General features: G+C 40.2%; 2 long non-coding RNA genes across 2 annotated transcripts; both read left to right on the forward strand.

Annotated features, from left to right (window-relative positions):
* Window positions 1-4797: 4797 nt before the first annotated feature.
* LOC306918684 lies at window positions 4798-5811 on the forward strand. Its single transcript, XR_013789374.1, has 4 exons — window positions 4798-4964; window positions 5143-5220; window positions 5417-5528; window positions 5742-5811. It is a non-coding gene; the product is annotated as an uncharacterized lncRNA (long non-coding RNA).
* A 181-nt stretch (window positions 5812-5992) lies between these two features.
* Window positions 5993-7138, forward strand: LOC306918685. Its single transcript, XR_013789375.1, has 3 exons — window positions 5993-6118; window positions 6382-6539; window positions 7039-7138. It is a non-coding gene; the product is annotated as an uncharacterized lncRNA (long non-coding RNA).
* Window positions 7139-10937: the final 3799 nt, after the last annotated feature.

The following is a 10937-nucleotide window of genomic DNA, read 5'->3' on the forward strand; positions in this document are numbered from 1 at the left end:
CATAGGTCTCCTCCCAAACGGACACTCCTAAAGGCCAACATTCACCCAAGAGGCTTTGAAGCGACCTTTTTGGCATTATAAATCCTTTAAATATTAAAAAAAAATCCTTTTTTTTCAGGCAGGACACATTTTTCATATTTGAAGGATGCCAAATCCGATGAAATGGGTCTCGTGTCTCTCCGACACTTCTAAGCGTCCACGATCAAGGAATAGACACGACATTCGGACTAAGCCGATTCAACATTTGCGGCCTTCTGTCCTTAAAATCAATAGTAAATTCCCAAAAAATCGTAGAGACAAACGGAAAAAAGATCTTCGATCGGCTGGCCGAGACGAACGAGAAGACATAGGACACTCCTAAAGGTCAACATTCACCCAAGAGGCTTTGAAGCGACCTTTTTGGCATTATAAATCCTTTAAATATTTTTAAAAAATCCTTTTTTTTCAGGCAGGACACATTTTTCATATTTGAAGGATGCCAAGGACCTTTTGTTGATCAGGCAAGTCTGACTGTGTGTGTGTGTGTGTGTGTGTGTGTGTGTGTGTGTGCGCGCGCGCGTGCGTGCGTGCGTGTGTGTGTGTGTGTGCGACTTCAGTTAATAATATCTCCATATGTATAACCATTCTAGTCAATTACTGTTTAAACAAAGCTGGTGAGAAATGATGACCAAAAGCTGACTAGAGTTGCTATATAGACAAATTTCAGAAAGGTCAGCTGGTGCAGCATTTAAGGGTTTCTATTAAAAAATAATAAAGAATGGCAAGTGAAAGGGTATTAGGAGGACTGTACTGGTCAAATGACGTGAACTGCACAGTTCCCTCGCCGTTTGTGGAGGGCAAAGCGGGAGGTCATGACACCATGACCCAAATGGCATTGAGGATTCACATGACTTCACTTGGCATTAATTCATCTTTCAACTGTGTTCCAGGACATTCTTCCCAAAACATTGCAGCTCATTTGTCTGTAGTTAGATCGACGTATGATCGACCACACAAAGTTGGAAGTGGACTACAAAATAATTCACAGGCACCTACAAAATGTGCATGGTGCCTGTCTGTGTTTTGGTAAATGGCACCATCATAATATAACATGCCAGTCTCCCACCTGCCCAGAGGGGTTTGATCTATCTATCTATCTATCTATCTATCTATCTATCTATCTATCAGCGAGACAGACAGTGAGATAGACAGCGAGACAGAAAGACAGACAGACTGTCTGTCTGTCCTTTTTCAAGGACCCCCAGTTTGACATGCATATGCCACGTCAGACTTTCAGGTCCGTCATTGCCATCCCCAGTTCCTGCTTACTGATGTGAGGGTATAAATTCCAGGATGGTATCTTGCAACCTTACTGAGGGGGAAAGACCTTCTTTAATACTTGGTTGTCTATGCTAAATCTTTCCAATGTGTGTAGTAGCGGCACCCACACACATTATCACACATTTGAAAAGATTATGGATTTTACAATCACATACACACACACACACACACACACACACACAGACACACGCGCGCACCATGCTTGGCTCCAGGATTAAATGACTGAGGCCGGCAAATAAAAATGTCAATTGTCAAATGTCAATCTAATTTTTAAATTTAAACTATGAGGGTGCAGAATTTGCAACTGAGGGTGCCAGGCACCAGTTATTGGTCTCATAACTTTCATTTTTAATTTTACGTAGATCTATAAGGGTCCATTTGGTTTAACCAACTCTCCATCATTTAGCTGGGGGCCACCTGGAACCCCTATAAGGACCACTGGTGGTCCCCGAACAACTGGAACTCCCCAGAACCACTGCTGAGTGTAACCCACCTGATAATAACCATATAATTTAATATCAAACACAAAAAAACTGCTTGAAATAAGTTTTTTTTTAAAACTGCATCATACAGTCAATACAGACAACATACATTAATTGACAGGTTGTAAGAAAATAATCAGTTTAAGGCCCAAACAATCTGTATTATTATATTATATTGTGAATGAAAGTGAAAGAAATCAGGCATTCATCATTGTAGTTGCTGAAGAAACGTGACATAAGGAGTGTTAATGGAAAGCACTTAAAAGATCAACTACACATCCCACAATGCATTGCAGCTCTTCAGTTCACCCATAGTGCACCGCGTTTTTGAAAAGACGAAATCTGATTGGCTGTGACGTTTAGGCAGTGACGTGGCATGCAGCCATTGGCTCATGAAAGAGCACACGCTGTCCTTTGAACAGAGAGGAGCCACACACAGAAGACACACACAGAAGCTGTAGCATGGAATGGATATTACAGGTAATGCTAAGCTTTTATTTATTGGTTTGCAGCTACATTTGCACTTCATACTGTAGTGTTTTCAGCCTTTGTCAATGTTTGCCTTTGTCAATGTTTTCATGTCAAACCAAAAGTAGGCTATTTGGCTGCAGAGCCACGTTTGAAAAGACTTAAAATATGTTGCTTAATTAAAGGTAGTGTAGAGGATTTTCTTTGGTTGAAATAAGTGTCATAGCTCTATATTGTGATAATCATTGGTATAGTCTGTGTTTGTTCAGTAACAGTTTAAGTAGCTCTATATTGTGACAGTAATCATTGCTATAGAGTGTTTGTTCAGCAACAAGAATAAAATTGGTCCAATGGCTGGAGTTTGATATTCTCCCAACATGAAATCTATTACAAGAGTATATTTCAAGAATTCGGAAAGTATCCATATGGAGGATATCACCATATTCGGGCAAAGGATTCTTGGGTTTTTCGCTCAGTGGCTGTTTTCAATATAACTAATGGACTAATTAGCACTGCAGTTGTGCACATGATTATGTAACAGATTTTTGTATGCCAGATAGCACTATGAGAGCATTTCTGGCAATTTCATTGCTTTCAATTAAAAAGAGGAATGTACAGTATTGTTAGTGCAGTGGTTCTCAACCGGTCCGTCTGATTTTTTCGGGGTCCCCAGATGACAGTAATACAGTGACAATTTAAGGAAAGACTACATCAAAAGTAATCAAGAAACCATCATATAAACTGGTCAAACATGGGCCAAATAAAAAATAGCTGATCTACAAGCTCAATGCATGGAATTGTGAGCTTGTAGATCCGATAGTCACTTACTGTCTCCAGCACATTTTGTTTTAGCTTGTCTTTGAGGTACTACTGTATATAGCTGATATGTCCTATAGCCTGGTGCGTGTTAACATGTGCTTAGATAATGTAGAATTTGTTTTCGTGCATGAAATATTTTTGATAAAATTCAGGAATTCAGAGAAAAGCGGTTGGAAGGATCTCTGTGTCACTGCACACTTTGACACTGCACACTTTTGCCATGAGTTCTAAATGTACAGATGAGTTACATACAAGGACAGTACAGTAATTTGGAGTTACTTTAGATGCATACTGATAATAGGTCTAGTGGCGGTTTTGTATAGGGTTCTTTCTTGTGTGCTTCTGGAAGACCATATTGACATTTCAAAACCTATTTACATCACTGATGGTCGATAGGGAAGTGTAAAATAATCAAATTAACCTTTATATAGAGCACAGTTGCACTGGATTTCATAAATTTTACTCACCGCTGAGTATAATGTGAAGTTTAGGTGGAGTACAAAGCAGCAACATTGCCAACGCAGCATGCTGCAACCAAACACTGAATGCTGCCTTCAGTGACTGACACAGTGAGGGGAGTGGCAGTTCAGGAAGTGACATCATATTCTTTATACTGATCTGACTGACTGATCATTGACATGTTTGGTTACCATTTTTAACTGGGTTACCCCTCCGATTGCAAATATTATAGTAGTTAGTTAGTTTCTAATAGTATTTCATATTTTATCACCTTGTTTATTAGTGATTGCTTGAAAGTTTCCAGAGTGTCAACCAGTTGCTGATGATATTGTGACATCAAATGATGCACCATGAAAGCATAGGATTGGCACAAATCTTCCATGAGACCTTTTGTGTTATGGAAGGTATTGGATAGTGTCTTAACAGTTAAGGGGAGATATGGACAAAATCAAAATGGTACCACATTATGATGATTGTGGTGGTCATCTGGCCTAAGGCAACACATGGTGCGAGGGAAGGATAAAGTATAGAAAAGTAGGAAAAACAAGAAGAAAATAACTGAATGGCCTTTGTCAAGGTCAAATCTGTTGTGCAGTCAACTTGTTGGATTGGTGCTTCCAGTGGGAAAAAAATAAGGAGTTTCCAGTTATGGTGTCAAATAGAAATTATATATATAAAAAGTTATGTGAGTCTGTGACTGTTCTTTAGTGGAAAATGCAGTGATGAAAATGTTATAAGATGGTCTGTCATATCCCTTCATTCAGGCCAAGAAAAGCTATGGCATCCAATTTGAAAATGAAAAAAAAGTTTTCTCAAAACAAAGTTCTTGCAATGTTGTGGTCAGTTGAATGTGTTCAATTCCCTCTGCTCTTAGTAGCAGGTCATTATTGGCATGATCATCGCTGACAGGCCTGGTTATCCATGTTGTTATTGAAAGTGTGTTTGTGTTATATACTTATGCAGTCTTTGCGCCTGTGTTTTATGTAGCCAAAATACAAAACTGGTGTTGCCGTTAATACAATCTCCGTTGGTAGGTCTGGTTGGTGTCAGTGAATGTTTGAGAGTGTATGTAGGATATGTATCCCAGTAATTGCAGTGATCTGTAGTTGCCAATGAGTTTACAGACATGTATTCATGTTTTTCTTTTTTTTATGCTAAGGTTTTCTCAAAGGGATGTGTGTATGTGTGTGTATATGTGTGTGTGCCCATTTTTGCTTTTGAAAACTGGTGTAACTTTTCCTTAATTCCAGAAATGGCAGAAATAAAAGTTGGCTAAGGTCCTGCAGCTCCAACGCCCTGATTGGGTGTAGACCTTCATAGCACCATGGCACAACTTCCCAGAGGAACTGTTGCAGTCTTTGGACACCGGAGAAACATCAAATGGGAATTCAGGAAGATTGTGGTGAAATTATGAATGTGAGTTCCTGCTTAGGAAGAACTAAGCAGACTAAGCAACTAAGCAGAACTAAGCAGGAAGAACACAACTGTATGCAGCTGAACTTGTATTTCCCTCAACCTGAAATACAATACATTTATGTTGATGGTGATGAGCAGTTTTAAAATCTTAATGATGCTTGTTTTATTATTTTGTTAGTTTCTTATTCAGAGAGTCCTGTTTTCTGCAAAACGTCTACCCATCAGCGCTGGCATCAACCCTGGGGTTTCTGGAGAGGTGTGTATTTTTGTGTTTGCTTTAGCCTGCACTAAAAGAAAGTAGCACTGCCTAATCTAAATCTTTTCCATTAGAAGTTGCCTTAAATGAACATCTTCAATTAAAAATATATTTTTCTTTGTTTTATAATATATATATATATAATATATATATATATATATATATATATAATACTGTTTTTATTCTATTTCCGCAGGTGTCTGTTCTCCATCAACCCAGAGAAGGAGAGCACATCGTATCTATAGTTGTGAATCCTAGGTATACCTTGATTCACTCTCGGACCATGAGTAGTGAGATTGTTGATTATGGTAAGATTCATAGTGTCCACGCATGAATCTTACCGTGTCCACGCACGCACGCGGCGAGTGTGCGTGCGTGGACACACACACACACACACACAGTACTTAGATATACACACACACACACACACACACACACACAGTACTTAGATATACACACACACACACACACACAGTACTTAGATATACACACATTAATAATTTGAAATTCTATTTTATCAGGTCAACCCAGATGGTGGAGAAGACGACCAAAGACCAGGAACCTTTGAGTAACATGATCTTCGAATGTGGGCTTTTAAAACAAGTAAGCTTAAACATTCAGTACGCATTTCATAGACACACATACACCACCCTCCAGTCTTTATTATTTTTTAATTGCTTTATATAATCTACATTAGTTTATTTTCTTTACATGGCTGTATTATAATCTAAAGATTTTCTTCATTGTCCTTGTGTGTCTGCAGATGCATGTTCTTGATCAACCCAGAGAAAGGCACTAAAGTGGAAAGCAAAACAAATCACGACTTGGTGTGAATCCTAGGGTGTCTACCATGATCCAGTTTCTTTCGGACCATGACTGGGGCGTGATCTTGAATATGGTAAGAATTTTGGCCACGCACGCACGTGTTATTCGGTGCATTATCCTGGTGGCTTTCTTTCACATGTCCTCTCGGTTATGAGGGAACACGCATGCGCTTAAGACACTACACCCCGAAGAGACCCAGCTATGACCTGTGGTCCTGCACTGCTACCTATTGACCAAGGTTATTGTGATTTTGTTGGAAAATGAAACACAGAACATAAACTTGTAATAATAACAGTAATTCAATCCTAACTTATTTATTTCCCCTCACATTTGGAGAGCGGTAACACAGCTCACCAGAAGGGTGGATGCCGTCAAGGAGTTGTCCAGCACCGTCAAGGAGAGCTTTTCAGGGGTGACAGAGGCTGGACAGGATGGAGGCATCCATCCTGCAAACGCCTCCTCCTGCCAGCCAAAAGATTCCCCAAGAGCTGTCTGTATGTACTTAATCTACCTATTTATCTTCAACAGAGCCCCCCCCCCCCCCCAACAGTACAACTCTAGAAACCCTTGTATAAATGTATGGCTGTGACCCTACCCAGTTCACTGTCTCTGCATTCTATGTATGTTTACCTTGCTTACTGTAAATCGCTCTTGATAAAGTGTGCTAAATGCCTAAATTGTAGATTAGTGTTGATTTGATACGGTTAAAAATAACAGATGGCACAATGACCAAATATTGACAAATGTAATATTGGTGTGATTTGTGTTATTTTTTTGTTAAATGGGTTGGTTTTCTATTCAAATGGTAATCATGTCTGTAGTGTTTGCTAAATAATAGGGGTCTCCCTGTCTCTATAGCTAGCTCGTCAGAGTACCCCCATTTAGTTTGACAGTTTACATTTTGTCTGCTAATTTCTATCACCATCCTTTTGAGATGCCTTAATATAATACATTTAGAGATCATAATGTGGTATTTGTGTTGTCATTCACTAGAAGCCTGTAACAGGGCTTTTGAAAGCCTCAAGACAACCACACGAATTGAGCTGGCCGGGACATTGGAGGATGTGAAGAGGAGGAAGGCTCTCACTAGCCGGAGGGATCGGGTGAGCTATTGACCTGCTCTTACTGACATGTGAAATGTCAGAACCTGATGTCTCCCTTTTGACTGATACCTGTCCATTTAAACTCTAGACGGGCCTGCCCCAAAGTTATTAGTGCAGCTGCGCCCGGCAACTAGAGTTCAACAGGCCTGAATTAAGGCCTATCAAACCCTGTACACAAGAGAATGTCCCCGCTACCACCCTTAGATCTCCATATATGGAGCTGACCTGTTCTGACATTCCATATGTTGATCTGACATCATCAAACACTGTACACTCAAGACATGCTCCTTATAGTCCGGCAGCCACGGTTATGGCTATGGGGTGGGAAATTTGGTATACTTTTTTTTTTATTGGCCTAAAATATTGTCTATATACTGCTGACCGGCTGTCACTATTGGGCAATTTTTTTTATAGGGGTTTCTTGTGACCCTACCATTAACATCCTATGGCAGGCAGAAATGTCAAAAATGATCTTTATGCTTTAAGTAGCATGTGACATGTCAAACTATGGGGTTTTCATGATTCTGAATCCATTCCAAGCATTAGTTTGAGGTCAGCACATTTTGGGCACATTTGGGCTAGTGGCTATGGCTGCTTTTAGCCCAAGGAGTGTTTTTTGTGCAAAACTAATGCTTGGAATGGATTCAGAATAATAAACCCCCTAGTTTGACATGTCGCATGCTACTTAAAGCAAAAGGAAAGTTTGACATTTTTGCATGCCATAGGATGTTAATTTTAAACTAAAGAAGCCTGTCGGCTGCCGGACTATTAGGCTATATGGCCAGTACAGAATTCATTCCTTGTTGATCTGACCCTTCCATGCCAAAGCGCCAGTGCTCACCCAGCAGTCTACCGTCAACAAGTGCACACATCCGCCTCTTAGGTGTCTTACTGGTTTATTTAAGCCAAGGGATATAACAGTGAGGTGGTCATTACAGAGAAATCTGCTGCAGGACATGAAGCAGAGGGGTCATACACAAAGGGGTAGAATGTTTGGAGATGTGTGTAGTTGCCAATGACATAATAGCGTTGTCCCAATTTCTTTCAGACTGAGTAAAAGTACTTAATTGTTAGTACTCGCCAATACCGAGTACCGATACGAGTACTTTTTATTTTCATTGAGTAACCACTTAATTTACCCCCTTTTTCTCCAATTTAATTTCATATGCCTACAACAGTTGGCGGGGTGTGGAGCCCAAGGACCCGCATGAGGGTTCATTCTGGACTCTTTACCCTGAGATCCCCCCCCCTGCTCCAGAGGGGTGTGGAGCCCAAGGAGACCCGCATGAGGGTTCAGTCTGGACTCTTTACCCTGAGACCCCCCCCCCCTGCTCCAGAGGGGTGTGGAGCCCAGGGAGACCCGCATGAGGGTTCATTCTGGACTCTTTACCCTGAGATCCCCCCCTGCTCCAGAGGGGTGTGGAGCCCAAGGAGACCCGCATGAGGGTTCATTCTGGACTCTTTACCCTCAAACGTCTGTACATAAAAGAGGCCCTGGAGGGTGAAGCGGAAGGGACTGGAGGAGTGTGAGTGCGTGAGTGTGAGAGGCATGAATTCCGTTTGTGTCCGAGCATAGGCATGGTAACGCCCCGCCTGCAGTGTCGGTAGACCAATCACAGGCAGGCGGGGCGTTACCATGCCTCAGCCATGCCTATGCTCTGACACAAACGGAATTCACGCGTGTGAGAGTGGTTTCCCCTCATCTGCTCCTCACCCTGACTCTCGTCGTCTGTGCGCCATCCTGTGTGTTCTTGTTCTTGTCCTGTTCAGACAAACTGTGAGACCATGTCCTGGCTACAATACTTTGTTGTCAAGCTGCCTTTTTTTGTTTTAACATTTACCTAAATGTTTAAACCTTCATTGTATTGTTTCTAGAGTGACTTTTTCAACCTAGGTTCATGTTTTAGGTTATTAGAGAAAGTAAAAGATTAATGTAATTTTGTTTCCATTTGCTGCTCTTTTTCATTTTAGGGATTTTAGCTGACATGGGGCTAAATATGTATTTTTTCACATTTTTATAGCGATTTATTTTTTTATTATTTACTATAGTCTTACTAGACTCCAAGAAATTACATCTGGCCACAAAAGATCACAGGATCTACTGAATGTGTCAAACGTACATGACACACAGTGTGGCTTCCTCCCAGTATACCTTCACATTCAGTAGATCCTGTGATCTTTTGTGGCCAGATATAATATCGTGGGGTCTAGTAGGACTATAGTAAATAATAAAAAAATAAATCACTATCAAATTTTGTAAAAAAGTACCCCCATGCTCGAATGATTCAAAATGATTCCAGAATACACGTTGCCTGGTCCCCACTAGCCTTGATTCTGCCGCACCCGAGTACACTTCATTCAACTGTATTCAATGCTTTCACAATGCAGCGATCCGTATCCCAGTACACTTCATTCAACTGTATGCAATGCTTTCACATTGCAGTGATCCGTATCTGAGTACACTTCATTACAACTGTATTCAATGCTTTCACATTGCAGTGATCCGTATCTGAGTACTGTATTCAATGCTTTCACATTGCAGCAATCCGTATCTGAGTACACTTCATTCAACTGTATTCAATGCTTTCACATTGCAGTGATCCGTATCTTTTGGAGGCATGGCCCCTGTTTTGAGGTTGCTAAATAAATGTTTGTTTGCGCTGAAGTGATTTTTGTTTTGTAAATTGTTTTTAGCTTAATGTTTATATTCAAAGTAGGTAGCCTTTTTGGATGAGACATTTGGTGTAGAGGGGAAAAAAGAACTGGGCCTAGTATAAAGTTTTGGGTACACTGATCTGTCCTTGTATAGTGGGTCATCATGATATGGGCCATGAATGGTATACTGAAATATACAGGTCATATTCTGACAAGATACAACTGGTGTTTGGATTTAGGATATGACGACAGGTCATATTCTGACAAAAGATACAACTGGTGTTTGGATTTAGGATATGACGAGGTCATATTCTGACAAAAGATACAACTGGTTTTAGGATTTAGGATATGAAGACAGGTCATATTCTGACAAAAGATACAACTGGTGTTTGGATTTAGGATATGACGACAGGTCATATTCTGACAAAAGATACAACTGGTTTTAGGATTTAGGATATGACGACAGGTCATATTCTGACAAAAGATACAACTGGTGTTTGGATTTAGGATATGACGACAGGTCATATTCTGACAAAAGATACAACTGGTGTTTGGATTTAGGATATGACGACAGGTCATATTCTGACAAAAGATACAACTGGTTTTAGGATTTAGGATATGACGACAGGTCATATTCTGACAAAAGATACAACTGGTGTTTGGATTTAGGATATGACGACAGGTCATATTCTGACAAAAGATACAACTGGTGTTTGGATTTAGGATATGACGACAGGTCATATTCTGACAAAAGATACAACTGGTTTTAGGACTTAGGATATGACGACAGGTCATATTCTGACAAAAGATACAACTGGTTTTAGGACTTAGGATATGACGACAGGTCATATTCTGACAAAAGATACAACTGGTGTTTGGATTTAGGATATGACGACAGGTCATATTCTGACAAAAGATACAACTGGTTTTAGGATTTAGGATATGACGACAGGTCATATTCTGACAAAAGATACAACTGGTGTTTGGATTTAGGATATGACGACAGGTCATATTCTGACAAAAGATACAACTGGTGTTTGGATTTAGGATATGACGACAGGTCATATTCTGACAAAAGATACAACTGGTTTTAGGACTTAGGATATGACGACAGGTCATATTCTGACAAAAGAT

Source organism: Electrona antarctica, assembly GCF_951216825.1.
Source record: "Electrona antarctica genome assembly, contig: scaffold_315, whole genome shotgun sequence".
Lineage (NCBI taxonomy): Eukaryota > Metazoa > Chordata > Actinopteri > Myctophiformes > Myctophidae > Electrona > Electrona antarctica.